Here is a 23,755-nt window from a genome sequence, read left to right on the forward strand (position 1 = left end):
CACCTGAAGGTGCATACGGCGTTTTTCCTTAGTATGGCACTTTTTGCACATTGAGCCACGAACCGCGCGTGTCGTGAAAAAATGAGCCATTTCATGCATTCACCCTCAAATACTTGCTCGAGCGCCCATTTTATCGTGTAGAAAACCGGCTTGGACATGGTTTCGTGCACACACGTCACGGAAATGGGTATCATACAGCTTTGCTAAGGCTAATCGCCGTATGAACGTCCGCATGTTACCAAAATTCCTCTCGCTATTTAATATATTTATTTATGTTTGGGAAACACGAAAAACAAACCCAAAAATGGGTCAACAAAGCTAATAATTGTAAAACATTAACGAAAGCTCTGGGCTCTGGGACGATGCCTGAAGCACTTTTCTTGTCGTTCCCTCACGAAAGAACGTAGGTAACTACATCTGCATTACATTTTGCACTAAGGAACCACTATTTCTGGCCCATTTTAGAAACAAAATACGTGCCATAGGTTTCCCTATGCAGATATGTGCTTTTATAGGAGAGCCAGAGATTGTGGTTCCTCATTGCGAAATGTAATCCATCCGAGTATTGCCAAATTTCCTCTCGCCAATTGCATTTATACCGGGAGAATCTTAATCTTATGCATTCCTCACTGAAAGTTTTACTGATTTTACCGTTCACCTTATGCGAAATGCAGACAAAATTTGGAGACACATTGTACAGGTATATTCCAGTAAAATATTGAATGGTTTGAGTCAATTTTCCAACCTCGGGACGGAGTTAGGTTCCAGGGTTCCTTCTTCCGGGGAGCGACAAAATGTGCATGCGGGGTTGGGGCGAGAGTTTGGATTTTTTATTTAATTTTTTATATTTTGCATTTTAGTTTTCTGGTCGACAAAATAAGGGTTGAGACAACCCCGTAGTGTCCCAGGAATTGTGTATGCATTTCAGCCTTGTTTATCCATTTTATTGGACCTTTTTTTTATTTTCGTTGAATTATTCAGGCCATTTTTGAGACAATTTATAGATCCCTAGTTGCAAAACTTTAAAATAGCCCGAAAAAGAGTTTGAAACTGGTATTTTTTAAGAGTTTGAAAGTTGGGCGTGAAAACACCTGCAAAGAAGTCGCACTTAAATAGTCCGAGTCCAGAAACTTTACCTAAAAAATTTGTGAACAAAGCTAGGTATACCTATGATAGTTAATTCACACCTTTTGCGAATTTTCTCTTGTAATATTTTACTACTTATACATTTCTTTTCTGGCCAATTCTACCACTTTTCTTACAGTTTTTTTTTACATTATTTGTTTTATAAATTTTACGTCGTGTGCTACCGGGAAAAGTTATTTTAGACTTGAATACATTGTGGGCAAAATGCCCTGAAAAATTCAAAGACAACTTTTTCCTCTTCTTTTTCCATAGAACTGTGGAACGCCCTAATTATCGATACCCGTTAAAATGACAAGCAGGAAAACATCTTCCATGCCAAAATACGTCACAATTTGACTGAAAGAATCGAGGATTATCATAGCGCTTGCAAAAGCGTCAGTCCATACGAACTGTGTCGGAATGAAGGTCTCGAATCCTAATATTATCAGCTCATTTTTCGGTCCCAAAATCATGCTCGTGAGTGTTTCCGCTAATTTTCCTCTAGTTGAGTATTTAAATATTTCCCAGAATTGCCTTCTCGCTGTTTTTATCGTCCAATTTTCTATTCGTTTCCCACATCTTAATAGAAATACCGGGGTTCTCTGTGTTTTCCTTGTGTCTTTTCTTTTTTATTGTCGCGCCGCTACTGTTATTTTGTTTTATGCGTGTGGCTGTGGCTGTGGGAAGGCCTGAAAAGGATTGAATAATTCAAGGAGATCGGCGGCCCTCTAAATTTTTCGGATTTGCTCATGATAAGCTGCGTTTTACGCTTCGGCAGTGGCTGAACGCCCATCATTTCAATTATTTTTCTAGTCATAAAACGTCATCTTGCAGGGATGGTAAGCACGCATCACGAATTTTCCAAACGTCTATTAGGTTACGTCGCACAAACATTATCATACTCCCGCTCAAATCGCTCTCTCTTCTTCCCCCTCCTCTTTTTCTTCTCTTCTTTTTCTTCTTTTCACTTGTTGCCTCTTCTTCTCATATTTCTCCTCGCCTTTTAATCTCCATCTTATTTATTCAGGCAATCATTTAAGTAAGTAACCAGGATAACCCACAGTATCAATGATCCCTAAAAAGGACTCCTCAAAAACTCTTAAAACTACTGTTAATATATTACCTATTATTCAGTAAACCCTTTTAAATGTTTCACGAAGGAAATCTCACGTTTGGTAAATTGCGTTTAAAAGTCTTTACAAGAATATTGCTATTTTTCAAAGAGCTGTATCTAATTTTTTTAAAAAATTATTTTAAAACTTGAAAACCTACAGTTGATTTTTTTGGAGTTTCTTCAACACTTGTTCACTCAAATTTTACCCCTCAAGAATTTGACTGAAAAAAAGTTTCCAAAAACATAAAATTGTAACAGTTCTCAGCTGGGGTTTCTTCTGAAAATTCGTGGGTCTCTAGGACGTTAATTTAACAGTCGTTGCTACCAGATGAAAGTAACACATTTTATTCGACAATGTTAATTCTTTCATCCCTCATCAGTACCGTACCTCGAGACCGTAAGCGGACCGGGACGCTTCGAACGGAAGGGGGGGGGGGGGGTTAAGTAAGTCTGGGGGCCTCCCCCGGAAACTTGTGAATTTTTGAAGCATCCAATATGCAATTAGAGTAAATTTCGTCGTGAATATTTTTCAAATGTAAGCGATTTACCCTCCTCTTTCCTTCGTTCTTTCCTTCTTTCTTCCTCTTTTTTTCGGGCGCGGGGGAGCGCACGCCCCCTATGCCCCCCTTCCTTGATCTGCCGATGCGCGAGACTCCAGGAGATGTTTTCCTGTATTTGATCCCAACAATTTGTGAAACAATTTTAAATATTTTTACTCACCCACCCACTCGTTTTCCTCGCTTCCCGAGATGCGGTGTGGAAACAGGTATTTGCTCGTTTTGCTTTTTGGTGAGAAAGGAGTCATAAATATGGAGCGTGATTTGCACGGTTCGAACCTTGCGAATGCGCCTGTTCAATGGCGTCCAAGGCCGATCAATTTAGTTCCCCGCGAAGTCCATGGCCCCATGGCTTGTCATTCACACTTTATCTTTATAAGCCACTTTTATTTCATAACCCTTTCAATTTTGGTGGACCTCGTTGCCATTCATCGGACGGTGGTGCCACCAATGTAAATGGCGGTCCGGAGTTAAATAACACGAAAGCCCGGAAAAATGTTTTTATTTTTCATTCGTTTCAGACCGAGGAATCTGCGGGGAAAAGTGCCAGACGAAGGTTGGAATTCTGGAGAAAATTCCGAGAAATTGTCTCGATTTTGGGACTTTTCGAGAATTTCAAGAAACTCCGGTACAACCAATGGCGATTCCTTAAAGTTATGGCAACACTCTTTTACCTCCATTTAAATGTGTGTAATATAAGACAATGGATTCTTGGCGAGGCAGCTTTCCTCACTTAAAATCGAAATTTTCAATGGATTTGAATGGAGGAAAAATGCGGCGTTGCCAACTTGTAAAGTCGCCGCTGGTTATAATTAGACAGAATTTCAAGAAAAAGGTATTGCAAAGTGCAACATTTGTTTCTGCGTAATTTACCACAGTGATTGATCTTTTGTACTTTGAAGATAGTAAAGTACGTAATGTTGAAAATCCAATGATCTATGATGGCCCCCTCCGCCCCCTCCTTCAACCTTCAACGTGTAATGTATCCGTAATGCCGCGCCGCCCCGCCCCGCCCCGCGGTTTAAACCCGGGCAAACAAAGGACTAGCGCCCCTCTTGATCCCTCCTTAAAATCAGAAAAATCACTAATAAACCTCTCTTTCCCCTTACCTTTTTTTATCAGTATAAAATTGTATATTATGAGCACACGATGATGGAGGAAACATTAGGAATAATAATATGTTTCAACATGCTTTTAAATATAACTTTCCATGAAAAAGGGGAGCGAAGCCATAATTAACAAAATGAAGCCTCAAGATATACGAAACTGGGCTCTGACACCCCCTCCCCCCTCTCAAAACGCATCCATGGCGGGTGCTCAGATCAGAGCGTTACGTATTTTATGGACTACCCCGTATAATTCCTCGTTTTTCACAGCAATAGCCATCCCGATATCCAATCCGGTATGGTCTAGTGGCTAGGATACCTGGCTTTCACCCAGGAGGCTCGGGTTCGATTCCCGGTACCGGAAGAAACTTTTTTCTTATGCTCTTTATTAAGGAAGAGACGTGCACAGTTATTCTTATCAGACAACTGATTTATTAGTTGTTTGATAGGTAATATGATTATTATTATTTATATTATTTCCTTTTTACATCATCATTTCTTTTAATATTTTTAAATTACACACTTGCGCAGGTGTCATTTTGCATGCCCTTTTATTCGACATGATTTTATGATTCCTTTTTTTTTTATTTACGACATGACCTAATTGACCATGCGACCCCATTCATTGCTTGGCTCTTCAGGCGTTATGCGGTGCGCATTATTCTTATACTTTCTACTGAAAAATATGATGTAAGCTTTATCCAGTATTTAATTTTAATATTTTTCACATTAGGTAAATAAAATAAATAGCGTGTTTCTTTAATACTTTTATCACTAATTCATAATAATACCAATTTTTATTTAATATCATTTTTCAATGAAGAATCTGCACGCAAATGTTTTATTGCTTCGTCTGAGAGTGCTACAAGAACTTAATCAGCAGTTTTTATGTAATCCTTTTCTGCCGAGAGAAACAGTATGAAAATAGATTTAAAAGTGAGAAAATGCACCGCCTAGTGACGTCATCTGGCGGCATTTCCAATTTAAGCACATGTTCTTTTAGCAGGTTATGTATATCATTTTGTCACATCCATTACTATATAATTGTTCAATTTATAAACCAAAGGTATCCTCCTCTCCAGTTCACCCACTAGTTTTGAAATTCATAAAATTTCAGACACCTGCCGATTCTGTAATTCTATATTTATTTAATGTTTTTCTCTCTTTTATTATGTTTCATATTTGATTTCTATTTGTTTATTTTAAATGTTAGATTGCACGTAGTACCTATCAAGCGTCTACGGCGCACCCCGCGTGCCGCAACGGCCGGCCGCCGGGCCGATGCGAGGTCGATGCTCCGCTCCGAATTGCGTAACAAGTGCTACGCGACATCCACCGCGGTGCGTAGGGCGGCTTTAAGGACGAAAACGAAAGTACGGCGCGACGATGGGATGTCCAGGCGCCCGCGGGAGGGGGGGGGGGGGCAAGGAGGAAGCTCCGGAAGTACGGAAGTCGCTAGTCCGAAGCCCTCGCTCGCCTTGCCAGCGTTCAATGATTCCCACTGATTGGATAGTGCGTAGTTGTCAGATCAGGCCTCATGACTCGGAGAAGGAATTCAGTTTCACGGAATGAGGATTAGAAAATTCACGGAATCCTAAAAGTGGATTTCTTAGTGGTGAGAAAGGGAACTTTTATCTTCGGGGTTTGGTTTCCGGATCCTGCAAATATGGTCTAGGACAAAAAGAAAGTCTCTCGTATCTAGAATCCAGACTCCTAAAACATTTGACAAGAAAAGATACTCTTAATTCTATCGGATTTTTGCTTGAATCGAGAGCCAAGCCTCTTGATTTAAGCGGATCTTCTTTTGATTCGAGTAAAAATCCGATTAAATCAAGATTATTTTTTCTTTTCTAAATGTGTACGAGTCAAGCGAGCTGATTGATGAAATTGATAGACAAAGCTATAGACAAAGAAGACAAAAAGGACTTGGTGGAACCCTATTGATGGAAGCGGGTTGCCGCAAAGGACAAAGAAAGTAGGTAATAGACTAGCCAACGGCAACCCACGAGATACCCTCTAGTTAGTCCAATATTTCTCCCTTAGTCTATATGAGAACCATCCATTTCGACCAATAAGATCGCACCATACCCCCTATGCCTTCTTTGTGTATAGCTTTGTCTTCATGCATGAATTTTCAACGATCAGCCCGCAGGCACTGGATCCAAAAGACTTTTTTTCAGTCTACGCATATCATTAATATAAATTTCGAAGGATTCAGACTTTCAGCGATTCTACCTTTTTCTATTTCACTCGAGAGATTGCCAGATTGCGCGATAAATGTGAATATTTTACATGGATTTGGATTGGGAAAAGTGTTAAAAAAGCAACTTATCAGGCAACAATAGAGTCCGGAGGGACGAGAGGCTGCCTTCCTGGGAAAACCCATGATTTAGCCGGAAATGTCATTAAAACAATTGATTCCGTTTGAAGCATCAATTGTATACTAGGGAAAGCTATTTTTAAAATAATAATTGTAAATGGACATAGATGCTACAGAAAGGGAAAAAGGAAAGGGAAAGGAAATGAAATGAGGATATGATTACTAATATGCAATCAGAGAGAATAAAACAAAAACATCAGAGAAATTTATATGCGATGAAAGTATAAGAAAAAGACACGAGTGGGCTCATTGCGATTCGGAACTCGAACTATACTATCGTTGAGCAGTTTTTAGACCCCTACGCCACCGATAATCTTCTTAAGAAATAAAGACGAACTTTTGCTACTTCAGCAAGTCAAATCGCGGAAGGAGATCCAGGAATTGTCTTTTTCCGCCACCCGATGGGATGACGTCCCAGTCAAATGCGTTTTTGAAGAAATGATCGATCTCTATCATCGCTTCATCTCCACACATCTATTCATGTGCAAATGATGGCACGCTCCGGCAACAAGGTTCTGTGGCAAAATCATTTTTGCCTCCAGAAGTTCAGAGTCTCCAAAATGTATACGTCTTAGTGATCAAATGTCCAATCACTGAGAAAAATGGCTCGCGAAGCGAGCCGAATGTCAATGAATGCCAATGTAAATGATACTGCATCATTTGTAGGGGTGCAGATAGTTCTTAGTCTTCGCATTTTTATGAAGTGCCCTCCCCAGAATTTGATGTTTTGCTATGATTCCAACTCCACACGAAACAACGCGCTTAACAGTTTCCTTTCCCATTATCAAAGCGCTCAATATTTTTTTCCAAATAAGCAGCATACTTAATTACTTGGTGTGCTAAATGAGTCGAAAAGAGAAGAAAAAAGTCCACTCTCCCCATTCCCCGCACGCAAGCTGTTACACGACTGTGATCGCGTGTTCAGGAAGTTCCTGCATCCCTGATCATTTGAATCAGCCTTTAACTGCTCTGGAAAAGAAGTCCCCTATTGGTGCTTTAGAGCTGTCTACGAGACCCCGGGCCTTGCCCATTCTCAGCTAGAGTCCCTTTATACTGAGAGTCAAGACAATGCGAATCCATTTCTGATTGGTTAACCGGATTTTAGGCCTTCACAGTGTCACAAACGGGAATAAAGATTACATTTTCACCAATTGCAAAGATTATAATCTGGAATGGACCGAGGAATTTCGGGTTCGACAAGGAACAAACGGAATGAAAGAAGGAACGGAGAAAGGAATTTAAGAATGAGCCGATCAAAGATTACGGAAAACGTTCAATTTCTGTAATCTTTATTCCCGTTTGTGACTCCATGAGGGGTGTTGTCTTGACTCTCAGTATAAATGGACTCTATTCTCAGCATGCATGCATTGCATGGGGGGGGGGGGGCTGTCTTTCCACACGCGCCGACTACCGGGGTGCGTTTAACGGGAGTCCCCTAACGACAGCCCCCCCCCCCTCCCTGGACTTACAAAGTGTTTAGATCACCAGTCTCTTGGATGTAAAGTCCAGACCCGTACAGAATTGGACAAGAAAAAATACTCTTGATTTAATCGGTCTTCAAAAGGAAATCAGATGAAATTAAGAAGCTTGGCTCTCGATTCAAGCAAAAAAACCGATTGAATCGAGAGAATTTTTCTTGTCCAATTTTTTAAGAATCTGGACTCCAGATCCAAGAGATTTTTCTCCAGTGTGAAGCTAAAATCTTTACCAGTGGTTTTTCTCAACAGAGGGTTTTATTGAAGCTCCATGTCGATACTATTCCCAGTAGTATAAGTCAATGTAAGATCCTTTTGCGGGAGGCTCTTAAAAAATTCAAAGAATCTTGCCACATCATCCGAAAACTAGCGCTTACTGTTTGTCTCTGATTTTCTCCCTCCCTTTTTATAGCCCCCCCTTTTTTTTAGTTTTTTTGTTTATAATGTTTTTCTTTGCTTTTTTTGTTTTTAGTTTTTTCTGTTTTTTTAAAACAGTTTATTTTTAGTTTTTTTGTTTTTTTAGTTTTTCTTTTTAAGTTTTTTTTGTATTTTAGTTTCTTGTTTTTTCTTTTTTAGTTTTTTGTTTTTTTTTCCTTTTTTTAGTTTTTCTTGTTTTTTCCCTTTTTTTCTTACTTTAATGGGCCTGTTAAGTTCAGAAACGCGATCCGAAATTTCCAGACTCCCGATCCAAGGGGTTGCGCGTGAGATATAAGCAGAGTCGGACTGGCGTAAAAAAAGTTAGGCAGCTACTAGGATTTTGGGGCCCCTGACGTTAAAACTGGGCCCCTTTGGGGGTTCGGGGGGGTCGCCCCCCAGGGATGGAGGGGGGTCCGGGGGTTCTCCCCCGGAAAATTTTGAAAATTTAACCCCTGAAAATAGAAGTTTTAGGCTCTTTTCGCATTGAAATTTGATAAATAGCGCCTCCGAAAATGTCACCTATTTTTTAGATATTTTTTGAAAAATTCGACGATTCCTCATGTTGATAAAGAAGCACATAACCTCCTCAAACTTTACGCAGGGGCCTCTGCTGGTATCTTCTCAGAGGCCCCGCCCCTGAAGTTACCTTCTCCCGGCTGCAGGGCCAGTAGGGGCGCCTCAAAAAAAAAAGTCATCTTAAAGTGAGTAACCTTCAAAGACCGGAAAAAGAGCTTTCGAGACCCGGAAGAGCCCCTGAAAGTGAAACTCTTTTTTTCGAGCCCAGGGTCAGGGGCCCCTGCTGACATCTTTTCAAGGGCCCCAGAAGTGACCTTCTTCGGGCTATAGGGGTCTTAGAGAAAGAGTCATGCTGTTTAAAGTAAAAAACCCTTAGAGGCCGGAAAAATATAGCTTCGAGGGCCGCTCCAGGGCCCTTGAAGCTCATATTTTTCGATCGCTGAGGGGCCCTTCCTGGCATCTTTTCAGGGGCCCCTGAGGTTAACTTTTTCCGGCCGTAGGGGCCTCAGAGAAGGTATTATGAGTTAAACCCTCTAGGACTGGAAAAAACGAGGGTTTTTCTAGGATTCATTTCATTTATTGAAGAATAAATTCAAGGATTTTTTTCAAGGATTTTTCACTTTTTCATGGATTCATTTCATTTATTGAAGAATAAATTCAGGAATTGTCGGCTCAGCCGACAATTCTTCGGCAGCGATCGCTGCCCAGCTGCCTTAGCCAGTCCGGCCCTGGATATAAGCACCGAAAAGAACGGCGAGACAAGAGACCCTCCACTTGCCAGACTGGCCTCCTAGCTACAGGTGGAAACTTTTACTTTCTGGGTTTCAACAATTCCTCATGGACAATTATTAGGTAGCAACAGTCATCATCCGATTCGGCTGTTGACTTACCTACTTGGTCGATGATGAGTTTCGGATGACGTCATGAGCCAAACAAGTTTCCCAAACGTCGGCCATTTTCGGCTTGTTTGCAAAACGAAACTGCCAACACGTTGTTGAATATGAACCATATCGGTAAGTCAAGAGTAGAATGCTCAAGTCCCGAAAGTAAAAGCTGCCTCAATGGCCAAGATACTAGTGGAGGGGCTCTTGTCTCTGGAAAAGAAGGACTTGAAGGCGCGCATCGCGATTACGTCATGGACGCGTTGAAGGTGGGCATGGCGCGCGTGGCGTCGCGTCGGGTGCTTTACGGGGCGCATCGGGCATCGGCATCGGGTCGCCACGCTCCTGTCCCGAGCCCTTTCCACTCGTGCAAGTTTTGCTGCAAGTGAGCGAAAGTGGGAGTCATCACTCATCGATGATCGTGATTTGCGGGCGGGCGCAAATTTCACGATCATCGATGAGTGATGACTCCCACTTTCGGCTCACTTGCAGCAAAACTTGCAACGTGTGGAAAGGGCTTTACGAGATGATGAAACGCCCACTTTCACTTTTATTTTGTCGTTCCCCTCCGTCTAGAGTCCTGCATGATGCGCATAGCGCCGCTCCGCTATGGCGTAAGGATGTGTTTCTATATCCACACGAGCCCCGGAATGCGTGGGGTTTAATGGAGAGCAGGGCTCACGTCGAAATCAAGATGCACTCTTACGTCACAGGAGCCACGATACTATCCACATCCACTGTTAAATGCCCGATCTATGGTGGTCGCACCACGGCACCACTCGCCAATCATCGAATTCGCACAGCGGGCTCATTGATAAGAATCCACAGACAAAGTAATAGACTGAAGAAAATATGAATGATCCTATCAGTTGGAATCACCGGGAAAAAGTCTCATGAATCCAGAGTACTGACTCCCCCCCCCCCCCCCCCCCAAAAAAAAAAAAAAAACACCGAAAAAAATATCGTGATGCAATCGGATTTTTCCTTGACTCGAGAGCTAGGTAAGCCCTTTGATTCAAACATAACTGGACCAAAAAACAAATGGAAAGTTTTGTTTCGAGGAAACCTGTAAGCTAGATTGGTTTTGGGCGCGAATGATTTAGTTGACACGACCGAACTATTTTTCTCCGTGCAAGATGAGCCATGAGCATTCACGTATACCTCGGGTTACTCTCAGTAGATTTCGATAAAGTCTCTGCCTTAGAACTTCCGGGATTGTCCTCCAGAGCTTAAATCTTTGGCCTCTCTTGTTGCGTTCACCTCAGCTTGACGGAGACGCCGCGCCGCGCCGCGCCGCCTTGATCCGTTTCTACAGAAACCCGTTATGTTACGTAGGTAGCGAGTAGCGACGCCATGACATGACTCTTGGATGACTTGGGAATACTCAACGTTGTTGGCTCTTTGTTTTCAGACCAAGAGAAGGAAATGGATGCAGGTCTTTTACAGAATCCCCGTAGTGTGGCCTAAATACTTATTCTCGTCTGGAGTCATGCGAGTAAAAAAAAAAAAAAAAAAAAAAAAAAAAAAAAAAAAAAAAACCGAAGAGTGTGTAGGTATCTATTTTTACAGCGTTCAGTGAAAAGAAACTAGGTATGTTATGTCGAATGAAATAGGTTAAGTTTATGTTCGAAATTTCATTCCTCCTTTTTTTTTTTAAGAGAAAATTCCCTCGAAAATCATTTTGGGCACATCAAGAAAGTCTGAAACCCATTCCTCAGCGCGCAATCTGCGTAGTTTGTAACACGCACTTTCAAATTTACCGCGTATGCGGGCAGTTTTTCTTGTTGGCCAGTAGACAGGTTTGCCCGGAGAAAGACCTAACCTAAATAAACAAACAACAATTTTGCGAACTGCTATAAACCCTCCGTGCGGGAGAGCTTTTGTTTTTGTAAAATTAAGAAAGAAAAAGATAACAAACGCTTGGAAACAAATGAACATATACGAGAAAAAGTTAGTTAATCGTTTGTTCACTTTAGGCGGTCTTTTCTAACTCCTCTGCCTGTACAAAACTTGATCGGCGGAAACTGCCCGCAGACGCGGGAAACTTGAATAAGTGTGTCACAAACTACGTAGATTGCGCGCTAAGTAGCGGATTTCAGACTTTTTTCGAGGTTGCAGGATTTTCAACAAATCAAACACAAGCACATTTTTGGGTCACACAGCGCGCTCCCAGAAGCGTGATCTGACTGTGAAATCTCGGTGGCAGCAAAAACTTATCCGATTTTTCTACGCTTGAATAATCGTCGATGCACGAAACGCATAACTTCACCATTATCTGGAAATGTTGAGTCCTGAACATGGCAGGAAAAACTTTTTTACCGAAAACTTTTTTCTGGAAACTCGGTTTTTGTGCTAGTCGATTATAAATCGTCATCTCTCCGGTTTACCTCACGCTCTTGAGTCTGGCCCCCCCCCCCCCCGCCATTTTCTATATAAAATGTCAAGTAGAAAATCTTCTGAACGGTAATTGGGGGAAAAAAGAAAAAAAAAAAAAAAAACATTGAACTCCTTCTTTTGCGAACATCTTTAGTTGAATAATGGGAAAAAGGTGCAAAGTGAATAATTCTCCAATGAAACTTGGTATCGTTGAAACGGAATTTGTTCATGAGTTGGTTCGGTGGATCGGGAAATTCGTTTGAGTAACGAAACCGGAGTTGAGTCTGTGAAAGGTCACTGCCTTCTGTTCCGGCTCCGGCATCAATAAGACAACTGGGTATTCCACGTCTCATACTTATCCAACCAGAACCCTCGTTATTTTTGTGCATTTGGACAGCAAGGAAGAGGAGGAGGGGGAGGTGTGTTTTCTCCTGACAATAAATGGCACATATACATTCCTAAAACAACTAATACGCTTAGCATCTCTCGCATTATCATACGAAATCGCGAATATGTCGAATCAAACCGGAGTCGTATTATTTTCAAGTTTCCAACTCAAGGGGCGTAGTTTTGAGAAAAAGTGAAGGCGTTCCAGCTTTTTTGGTCCGAAGCCCCAACACCTACGTGACGCTAGATGCAGTTTTACGCGACACCTAAAACAACTCCTTGATGCAACTATTCATGCTCTATGTATGTGCGTGTTGCCTTTTCAAAAAGTAAAGGCGCTCCACCTTTCCTGATGTCCACGACAACTCTAATCGCAGCACGTTGTTTCAAGTTGCTGGCGAGTGGTCGCACCAGTGTCCAAGGGCTAGTAGCTTCCGCGCACAGGAAGAATATCATATACATATTTTGTCAAAGCTTAACTTTTACCCGATGAAATCTTTGCTCTCGACAATGGTTATGGATATTCTTCCTTTAACTGTCCGCACTTTGTTCCAACTGTATGATGTGCATTTTAATTAGGAAACAAAACTATCTTGAGATTATAGACGAATTTTCAAGGAAACTCCATTGCGAAAATTTGAGAGTTACGGTTCTCTTGGTCAGGCCCGCCACATCCCATCTCGGGCCCTGGTACCAGTTTTAAGGGACGGGCCCCCAGCACAGAGGGGGGTCCGAGGGGCCTCTCCCGGGAAATTTTTGAAATTTTAAAACTGTTTGGGCGCATTTTGAAGCTCCCATGACAGAAATTTTCCTTCAATTTCTGCAGAGTAATTACGCCTTTTTTTTTACTTTCAGCACAAAATACTTTCGAATTGTTGCATTCAAAACAATTAGATTTTTTTTTTTTGGGGGGGGGGGGGCAGGTGCTACTATTTTCAATTCTCTTTTGTACGTCCTTGGCAAGGGATTTGAGCCATTGAAGGCTTGGATGTCCAGACTGGATACTCTTAGCATCCGACGACGGAAGAAAATAAAAATATCATTCTGTACATACTAAAAATCTTTAAAGCATTAAGAAGAATTCCTAAGTGCCCAGCATGTTTTGAAAATATATTGACCTTTTGCGAAATTTTTAGGGTAAATTTTTCACTTTTCCTCGGACGAGACAAGGGTTATATGAATCTGAATTCGTAGTGGTTCGTCACCGGTGGGACGGTACCAAGGACCCAGTATCCCCCCTTCCCCCCTTGTGGCGAACCTGCTCTTGGCTATGACGGGAGTGTTAGCACAGGGTTTCTGAAATATATTGGCTGGAAACGGATTGTCCAGTTTGGGCCGTGCGAGTACCCACGTTTACTCTAGACGTTCTTGGCAATTACTTGCGATGCGTCCGTTCACTCGGGGGCAGCAGCTCGACCTGTCTGAGCAGCATTCCATGCAACTCTGCAAAAACATCACTTCCACCCCGGGTCGCCTCTCCGAGTTGCGTGGTTCACACCTATGAAGGAAGTATTGTGGCGAAACGTGGACGTGCTGTGGCGGGCGAGTCACTCGAGAGACGCGCGGTGCGGCACGTGGCCGAAGGGACAGCCGGCTCCCGGAGGCCGACTACATGACTCCGCTTGGAACTTGGGAGGGATCCAACTCAAATATTTTCCCTCCTCGTCCAGGGCTGACGGCTGAGCCCGCGTCGCACTATGGTCCACAGACTGGATTTAACGGAACTTTATTCGAAAATGCACTGCACCGCCATAAAAGGTGTTGGATCTTATGATTTTTGGGTCGCTGATTTCATTTTACATCTTAGTTAAACAAAATATTAACATCCTGACCGAGAAACTTAACTTCAAATGTAATTTCTGGCGCTTTTCAGATTGAAGATTTTTTCCACCCTATTTTGACATGTATAAAAATAATAACAAAAATGTCTGTCGGTCGAGATTAGGTTATTCTTATGTATTTTTAGGCGGTAAATCCGAATATGACCTCCGTTTTTGTCCATTACCCTTCAATTTTTCGGAAAAACCGATTTTACCCGGAAAAGCTCGTTCTCCAAGGAAAATTGAATTTTCCGGGATAATGAGGGATGATAGGAAAAATCTAAGGCCATATTCGGGTTTAGCAAGTCAGAATGCATAAGAATCGATGTATCGCACATCGAAATCATTTTTAAAATGTATTTTTAACACACTTAGAGTCCGGAAAAGGTTTTACCCAAAAGGCTCGGGAAAATCGGCATTATCGGAGAACTGGAGTGTGATAAAAAAAACCTAGGTCATATTCGGATTTAGCAGCTTAATATACATAACAGAATCTCTTTACCGCGGGTCCACTATAATTTATCAACATGAATTGCAATTATGGCAAAAATACGTCAAATTTGCTCATTTTCCCGGGAAAAAGTCGCTTTTTCGGAAAAGCGAGAGGTTATAAGAAAAAACCAAGGTCATTTTCGGACTCAGTAGATCAAAATATATCGAAATACTCTCATTTTGTACCGATAAAAAATTTAACAGTCGCAAAAACGCCAAAAATGCATGGAATATTCCACATTTTGATGCACGGAGGTGCACTCCGAAAAAAATTCATTTCGACCATTAGGCGACAAAAGGCGACATTTAAATTGGCCTCATTTTAAACTTGAGGATATGTAGAACAAGATTTTTCAATCCGCAAAGCATTAACTAGAATTAAAAAAAAGTTGGAGCTTCCTAAAAATTACGAATTTCACTGATTTCTATCATTTTTTGGCGTATGTTTGCAGCGTTAAAAAGCATACAAATTTCAGTTAAAAATTAATGAAACTGGGTGAAAAGGAAGTCACTTGCCACCAGGTGGAACCATGTTGCCCAAAAATTTACATAGATGATGCGTAACTCGGTAAAATAAACACCTTGTAACGCACCACCGAATGCGGCCCACAATCAGCTAATGAAGACCTGTCGCGCGCTCTGTTGTTAGGGTCCGTCACAATCTTATAAATCATTATCAGTCGATGAAAACTTAGGTGACGATCCATGGGTGTATGTATGATAAAACTGTAGTGCCAAACTTTAATTTTTCCCACCTTCAAAATTTGACTAAAGTTCCGTTAAATAGGGTCTGTGGACCATAGTGCGTCGCGTCGTGCTTTTGTCACCGCGATTTTCGGCCAAGCGGCTTGGAGCAAAGTCCCCTTCGCACTGCAACAAGTCAATGAGAATAGTCGGGCAAAATTCGGAAACTGTAGAAGCTCATAACTCTGTCAATATAAAGATTTCAGATTTTGATAGTGCTTTCATTGGTTTTACCGTCAAATTTCCTGATATTCTGCATAAAAAGTCTCTTGGATCCAGAGTCCAGACTCTTAAACGATTCGAGAAAAAACACTCTTGATTTAAGCGGATTTTTGCTAGATTCGAGAGTCAAGCCTCTTAATTTAAGCGGATGACCTTTTGATTCAATCAAAACTTCAATCCGATTGGATGAGGTGTATTTTTCTTGTCAAATTTTTAAGAGTCTAGACTCTGGATCCAAGAGACTTTTTTGCACAGTGAAGAAGTACCCCTAAAAATTAAAAATGTGAAAAAATTGACATTAAAATTCGCATTTTTAGTCAACGTATTAATGTCCGACATTTCTCAGAGCTTTGCTCCACCGTGCATCGTTGTCCTATTACCATTTTTCCAGGGCAATTTTCTTTCCCTTCTTCTCGTGATTTGAAATGGGCATGCCAAGTGGAAGGTAGAGGTGCTGTACCTAAAGCAAACTGAATTCTCCAACCTGGTTCGAACAGGTATTCGAGTTTTCGACTATACTTTCAATGTGACCGCTTGCTTAGAAATCCAAATATCTTACAAGCACAACCTCCGTATTTTGTGCCACTCCAAGCCCACTTAAACCCACATAAGTAAACTTTTTTTATGAGGTGCGATGTCGGTCAAATCAGAGACTAAAGACCCTTCATTGCTATCTTAGCAATGGTGGGACTCGAACAGCAACTGTCGACTTATACCTACTCGTACTAGGAGGATGCTAAACAACGTGTTAGGTACTTCGTCTTGCACACATATACCGAAGTTTGGTGAAATTGTTTGGCTCGCATCTGAAGCTCATCATCCACCTACTTAGTAGGTAAGCCAAGACCGGAAAAAGGCCGATGACTTATGCTCCCTTATAATAAACTAGGGGGCTATTCCCCCTGGCCGCTACGCGGCCCAACCTCCAGAGGGCGCTTTGCCCTCTCTTAGGCCGGCTTCGACAAAAGAACGACGGGAAAAAAAAAAAAAAAAAAAAAAAAAAAAAAAATGAAAAGATTTTCATACCAGACTCCCATTATTTGTCCAATCTCCCTCTGGCCGGGAGCGATTGGACCAATAAGAATCAAATAAGAAAACCGTCATTTATTTCAAACTTAAGGCCAATACTGAAACGAAACGAAACGAACAGAACGGAGCGTTTCGTTACTTTTTGGAAGTCTGTAGTAAAGGAGCATACCTTTAATTCACTAATCTTACCCTACACTAACAGACCAAGATTCACAATTTCCCGCTTAGTTCAAATTTTGCCCCTTTTCTAAGCTCCCATGTATACTCTATTATAAAAAAACCTGGGTCATATTTCCAACATCTAATTACAGCGGGCTCATCTGGGGACTATCACATGTCGATAACCGCAAAAATTATAGAAATCGGTCCAGTAGAACGCTCAAACGAACTATGAGAAAAAATAAACATTTACATTGTTTTAATGGAAAAATTCGCAACTTCACCGCGTATTATAAAAAAAACTTGGGTCATATTTTCAAAATCTGAATAGAACGGGCTCATCCAAAGACAATTGCCTGTCGATAGCCGCAAAAATCAAGAAAATCGGCCCGGTAGAACGCTGGAACTAAGCGTTACCAGATATGCAAATTTAGGAGGCCTCGGAGCTTATATAAATGATTGTCCCGAAGGAAAAGTTGAATCTCCAAAAGTAAAATTCTCCTGTCGCCAAGGGGCCACTGGAAAAGAAGTTGCTTGTGTGTAGAGTCCAGACTCTTAAAAACACTGACAAGAAAAAATACTCTTGATTCAATCCGATTTTTCCTTGAATCGAAGAGCCGAGCCTCTTGATTTAGGCGGATTTCCTTTGAATTCAAGCAAAAAGTCCGATTGAATCGAGAGTATTTTTTCTAGTCAATGTTTTCAAGAGTCTGGACTCAAGATTCAAGCGAACTTTTTACCAGTGGCCAGTGGAGAGTCTCTTGTCCTTTGAAGGGAAGTCCAGCCCAGAGCCTCTAATTGGCCAGTAGTGCGCCTGCGGTAGCATGGTTGTGCCATTTCAGCTTATCGACGGATGTTGCATCCTGGTTGCATCTCTGAGCAGAAGTGCCAACAACACTCGTCTCCAAAGCCGTGTAGCTGATAAGGGTGAACCGCAGCACATACATGTGCTACCAAGTAAAAAATGAAACATACTCAATGATAACGTAAGTGCAAAAGCCTCTAAAAAAATATCGAAACGCGACGGGTGAGTCTGAAAGACGAGACACTGACCAGTGACCGCACCTCCTACAACAGCGATTAAAAACCAATTAACTGAAGGGAAAGCAACCCGTTGCCACATCTAGTTGATAATGAACTGTTTTTTCGTTGAAATCGGGATGTTCGCCGGTGAAGACTGGCGGCAAGGACACAGCCAACTCATGGACGTTTCATTTTTTGTCGGCTTTGAGGTTATCAGCGTCAAATTACCTCGGACCATCCTCGGACGTGTGAGGGAAGATAGCGAGCCCGAGCCCGAGCGCGCTACGCGTTCGCGAAAAATCGCCGAGCTCGCTACGAATATTATTGTCGTGCAAGTTGATTCTTTGCGGTGTGACGTTCGCGGATAGGAAAGGAACGGGTAAGTTGTGCTTCTTGCAGAACAGTCCTGTCGGCCATTAATATTTTCAAAATATATTTTCAAACTATGCACACTTTTTAAAGCACTCACGAACGAAAGTTTCAAGACAATTTACATCCAATATTTCTAAAGTATTTCTCGGAATACTTTTTGGGTGTAAAATATTTTTAAAGAGTCGTTTTTAAAACCAAGAGGACGTTCCGTACACATAAAGTAAAAAAAATTATCAATAAAGTATTTTTTAATATGTATATAATATTCCGCAACTGTAAAAATATATTTTAAAGGTACTTCGACTGCTCACATTGTTCACATCTAAAGACACGTGGAAAGTTTTAAATCAATTTTTAAAATTGCTTTAAAATATTAAATGAATACGTTGAAAGCACTATCAAATCGTTTCTATTCCAACTAGGAAGTATTCAGAAAGTTCCCAGCTTTCTCTATATCAAAGACCCCATATTTTCCATTTTGTTTTTCAATTTAACGTTTTTCCCGTTTGCGTTAAAATTTCCTTTTTCCCAAATGAACTGCAACTCGGCGAGTATTGCACGATTTTTTGATCATGCGAATCGACCTTTGGAGTCGAGAAAGTTGGTTCAGAGGAAGGTTTTTCTAGGTGTCTTCGTAACCTAAAGAATATGCTTAACATTGTATCCTTTTACGTTGAAAGCTTGAGAGATTCTTCACCCGTCATCGACAGGAATATTCCCGTACCAAAGTTGGGCCTAGAAACTTGGTGTTGATAACTCGATGATTTTTCCCTTTTCTTAATCTGTACGAGTTTAAATGTGGAACGATTTTTCATCAATTTGCACCGTTTTTCTTTGCGTGGAACTGACGTGAGTTTTTTTATGTTTGGTTTCAGGTGAGCAAATTTTGAGGTATCTGTAGTTAATGCTCATGTATGTAGCTGATAATCGTAAGTACACATTACTTGGGAATAGATTATAAATTCTTTTATTTGTTGTATCGCGTTGGATCAACATGAAAGTTCCAAGGCTTGTAGTTTGTGTTGATCTTACACGATTTTTGTCGACCCTCCACAACGCGTTAAGTTGCAATTTTCACTCACCCGACACCAATCTTGCGTTCGATTAACACAAAATTGTCCCAGGTCCCAGGTCGACACAAACGAATCATCGAGTTAAACCAATACTTTTGTTTGTTAATCCAACACTGCTGCGTTGAGTTGACGCCTGTCGCGAACGGCGCCGGCGTGCTAATTGTAAGTTGGATCAGTGGCGATTATTGAATGTTGGTAAAGCTGTTTTTCCTCCATTTAAATCCCTGAAAAATATCGATATTAGCTGAGGCAAGGTGTCTCATCAAGAATCGATTGTTTTTTCATACATTTATGTGGAGGAAAAACTGTGTTACCAACTTACAATAATCGCCGTTGGGTTTGGTGCACTCTTTTGGTCTTTCTTCCGTGCGAAACATAAACATTTATTTAAATAGCTACAACTATACCTTATACAATTAGGTATCTATTAACTTCGCACTGGCACTAAGTTAGGATAAATTCTAAAAGTAAAGAACGTGTGAGGTGTGACTTGTTATTCCAATCATATTATTAACCCCTGGCCCAGGTTGACAATTTTTGTCTAAATAACTTATATTATTATATTATAAAATAATATGACATATGATTAAACTTAGATTAAAATTATTTTTTTGCAGTGCTTATATCTATTATTCCTACTGGATGTTCATACGAGGTCCTTCCTTAGCACGGCCGTCGAGCTTCCTTAATTCGTGGTCTGTTGAAGATAGGTATTTGTTTCAAAGTTTCCCCGTGACACCGACGACGCGGCGGCGCGGCGCGGCGTTAACTCGCTCAAGTCACATAATCACCTCAGGTGGCGTTATTCGTTCTGACACAAATTTGATAAATGGGTGTGAAGAATTGGAGCGAAAAAACGACACTTGAGGTCTCTAAGCCTGCGTTTCTACGCAGAAGCCCGACTAACTAAAAAACGAGATTTCCCTGTTTGTCTCTTTCGTTGCGCTTGACCCGTGCATACATGGACTCGGTGAATCGATTTAATACTGAATTCTACCATCACTTCGATCCCCGCGCAAAAAGTTGAAAAACCTATTCTCTTTGAAATGAGTCGTTTCTTGAGTCTCTCAGCTAGACTTAGTTTAATTTAGAATGCTATTTTTTCCAGTTTTTCTCGCTCACTTTCCAATCAACTTTCAAAATCACCTTTCAAAAAGAATCAGACGATCTTAACATTAAATGCGAAATTATATTTCAACGTCGCAAAATGTCCACGCCCATAAGATGTTTTTTTTTAATCAAAGTACTGCTGGGCAATTTTTACCGAAATTTTCACTGATTTCTCCTCTGATTATACGCAAAGATCAGCGCAAGTTTAGGCTGAAATTGCGCGGACGTACTCCTGCAGTGAATAATTGAATGGTTTAGTCAATTTTGCGACCGTGCAAAGAGGCGGATCCAGCAATTTGGCAACACCGGATTCCCTTCATTTAAGCCGATGCTAAATAATCGATTCTTGTGGGAGTATATGGCTCCTCCAAGAATCGATATATTTCCACAGGTTTAAATAAAGAAAAACAATGTGGCCAGTTTGCTGGATCCGCCAGTGCCGTGCTATGGATTTGGGTTCCTTCATCTGGGGAACTAACTCCCTCCCGGAGTGGAACTACTTTCAACAAATAGGTTATCGCCGGAAAGTTCTGGAATAATCAGCTCATATGTCCCGTATTTCAACAAGTGTTCTTTGCCGTCGGAGCCAAATATTGGCTTCCTGTTAGAGGTTGAGCGTTGAGAAGCCCAATTATCGCAGCTGAATGGACAGCTCTCCGATGAACTAGGGTTCCAAGAATGCAAAAGACATTGAGCCGAGGAAAACCTGGAAAGTAAAAAAAAAGATTAGCAATTTTGTCTACAGTCAAATATTTTTGGCGGGGTGGCACGCCAAAAATCGCTCCATAGTAGTGTTTGGGAATGACGATTACAGATCTTTCCCCGTTGATCGAAAATTCAGGGAAAAAACGAAAAAATGCAGCCCGCGTAATAAGGGATTTGTATAGGTCAACAAGGGAAGATGGAAGGAAGTATAGACAATTTGGCACAGGTGCGATTAAAGATCTAGTCAGTAAAGTCACAAAATGGTGACATTTTACCAAACTTGCAACCATGTGAAGGTCATTTGATAAAGAAGCGATTTTTCGATAATCAACCCACGAAAAGAATTCTTACTTGGCATTGAGTTGAATAGAAACTCGTCGAAGTAACAAAAATTTAATCTGAAATCAGTCAACCGCTTTTTATCGCGGAAAAAAGGTCCTTCCTTAATGCAGCAAAAAAAAAAGAAAAAAAAAAAAAAAAAAAAAAAAAAAAAAATTCCAGCCATAAAGGAGGTATCCAAAGATTGATACACCCTAAATGTCCAGACAATTAAGGACTTAACTTAATGATGCCCTCGCTTTTAAGATGTTTGGTATTATTTACAAAGCGACTGAATTGTTTTTAAGATCATGATCAGTATCTACAATGTCACAAGAGTTGAGTAAGTTAGAATGAGTTCAGCTGAAAATACTCGTCTCACCCCCCCCCCCCCCCCTTCCAACCTCCCAAAAAATGAAAGACATTTTTTTATTTCCTTTCTTCTGTCAAAAAAGTCGGAGGTTGCGGAAAGTGTTCAAAATACGTAAAACACTGGCCATGCAGAGATTCATTTTCTACATTGAGCTACCGCAAGAAAAAAATATTAGCGTCTTCTTCTTTGTCTGGATTTTTTGCGACTTTCTGCAAAATTCCGTCCATTCAATTGTAAATCAGATCCTAAAATTGTAGTGGGTCTTTTACGAATAACGCTATTGTTTTACCGTTCAGATCGTCTTCAATTTACCTTTCAGTTTATTTTATCAATATAAATTATTTTTCTCTCCTAATTTCATTTAGTTTCTTTTTATGGCACCTTATGCAGATGACCAATTTTGCTTCCCTCGTCAATCATGATTTTTTATCACTAAATGGTGACCGCTCTTCTAAAAGTCGTTAGAGCCGAATCAGTTGTTTTTCTAGCGTTCGCAGGAAACATTGGGACTAACCCGATACCGATAGAGAGTTGATCATATGCCGATGAAGCCTTGATGACTTAGCCCTCGAGTCCTGGCTCATAATTACCCACATCGTCTAACGTCGTAGACATCTAGATTAAGATTCTAGGCCATCAATCGAAATTTTTCTGCAGGGCATAGCTTTCAATGTTGTCAAACACGAGTGTCTGATCATGAGATCCTACACGAGTCTAGGATACTTGTTGTCGTACTTATGAACCAGGTTGCCTTGTTTCATCCTACGTTCTCAGGAGTTTATGCGCCCAACTTACATACTCCTCCTGAATTCATCAAGCAATAACGCACTTTCGTCGGCAGATTCTCATCCTGCATTGGAAAGAAACTCGTTTCATACGGAAGCGGTGTATTACACCGAATAAAATTTTACATTTTAACAAAGGAAGTTTACTTGTAATGATTTATTTTTAATAGGGAAATTTAACAACGACAAGTAAACTGTTGCTATCATGTCTGTAGTTTTAGTCGGCACAAGAAATTGGCTCTTTGCTGCTATGGGTGTATATTTGCTTCACCGCACGAAAAACTGCCGCGGAAATGATTTTCTTCGCTGCCAATGAATCCTATTCGTCCCAGGTCGGAAGAACAGCGAATCATTAGATGAGACAGTGATCATTCGGAAAGCGAGCTTTATATTGGTACGTCGCTGATAATCCCTTCGAAATCTGTGTATATACACAGAGAAAAATTGACTTTATCAAAATAGAAAAAGAAGTTGCTGTGAAAGTTTCCCATTGCGTTAAGAAAAATTATCGTCGCGTGATAGGTAGAAATTTATCACGGCAATTTCACATGTAATCGTGACCACGAAAATTGGGGTAGTACCATAATGTTAGGGAATAACGCCTAGCGCTTTTTTATTCATATGCACATTGCACTTGCATGTTTTTACGAATTGGCCAGAAATTGTAATTCCTAATTACAAAATGCCGTCTAATCAGAATCGTTTGCTCACCAGGTAACCAAAGACCGAACCGCGAAGAAATATAGATTTCAACATGCACACAGTGTCATGTAAGGTGATTGTAATTCGTGTCAGATAGTTGATAAATCAATGCATTCGCGTCAACTTGTGCTCATACAAGTTGAAGTAATGGTTTTCCAGAAAATAAGTCTTTCCGAGAGTTAATAACACAGACTAGCGAAAATGATGAAACGAGGTTGGCATTTAGGTGTATCACACGATCAGTACGACCAGGCCAGATTTATCTGAAGTACTCACAAAAGACAAAATATAAGCCCGAACTCGGAACAATTCGTCGAGCGTTCGTACGTAAGCGCCTGTGACCATTCAACTTTGTGTGTAGGTGGTGTTAGGAGAATAGCTGGGCGCATGTGCAATTCAATAAGATCAACGCGTGTCAGTCGTGGAGGTAAAAAGAGTGAAGCAATGCGCCTCCATGGTTGCTCTCAGAACCGTTCGAGGATCCTGAGCTTTGA

At 41.0% G+C, this 23,755-nt stretch overlaps 1 protein-coding gene and 1 non-coding gene across 6 annotated transcripts in view; both read left to right on the plus strand.

Moving 5' to 3' along the window:
- The window catches only part of LOC109030900 (sodium/bile acid cotransporter 5), a 59,102-nt gene that overhangs the window by 2,392 nt on the left and 32,955 nt on the right, over nt 1-23,755 (plus strand). Inside the window, exons 1-2 of one of the 5 annotated variants that reach the window (XM_019042109.2) lie at nt 17,453-18,202; nt 19,071-19,124. The exons of 2 other annotated variants lie outside the window; for them this stretch is intronic. The gene's annotated coding sequence lies outside the window, so the exon portion shown is untranslated. Of the gene's footprint in view, nt 1-17,452; nt 18,203-19,070; nt 19,125-23,755 lie in introns of those variants that run through there. 2 more of the 5 variants (XM_072301010.1, XM_019042110.2) reach the window with 2 other exon arrangements.
- On the plus strand, nt 4,195-4,266 carry TRNAE-UUC (transfer RNA glutamic acid (anticodon UUC)). Its single transcript has one exon. It is a non-coding gene; the product is annotated as a tRNA-Glu (tRNA).

Source organism: Bemisia tabaci, chromosome 5 (assembly GCF_918797505.1).
Source record: "Bemisia tabaci chromosome 5, PGI_BMITA_v3".
NCBI lineage: Eukaryota > Metazoa > Arthropoda > Insecta > Hemiptera > Aleyrodidae > Bemisia > Bemisia tabaci.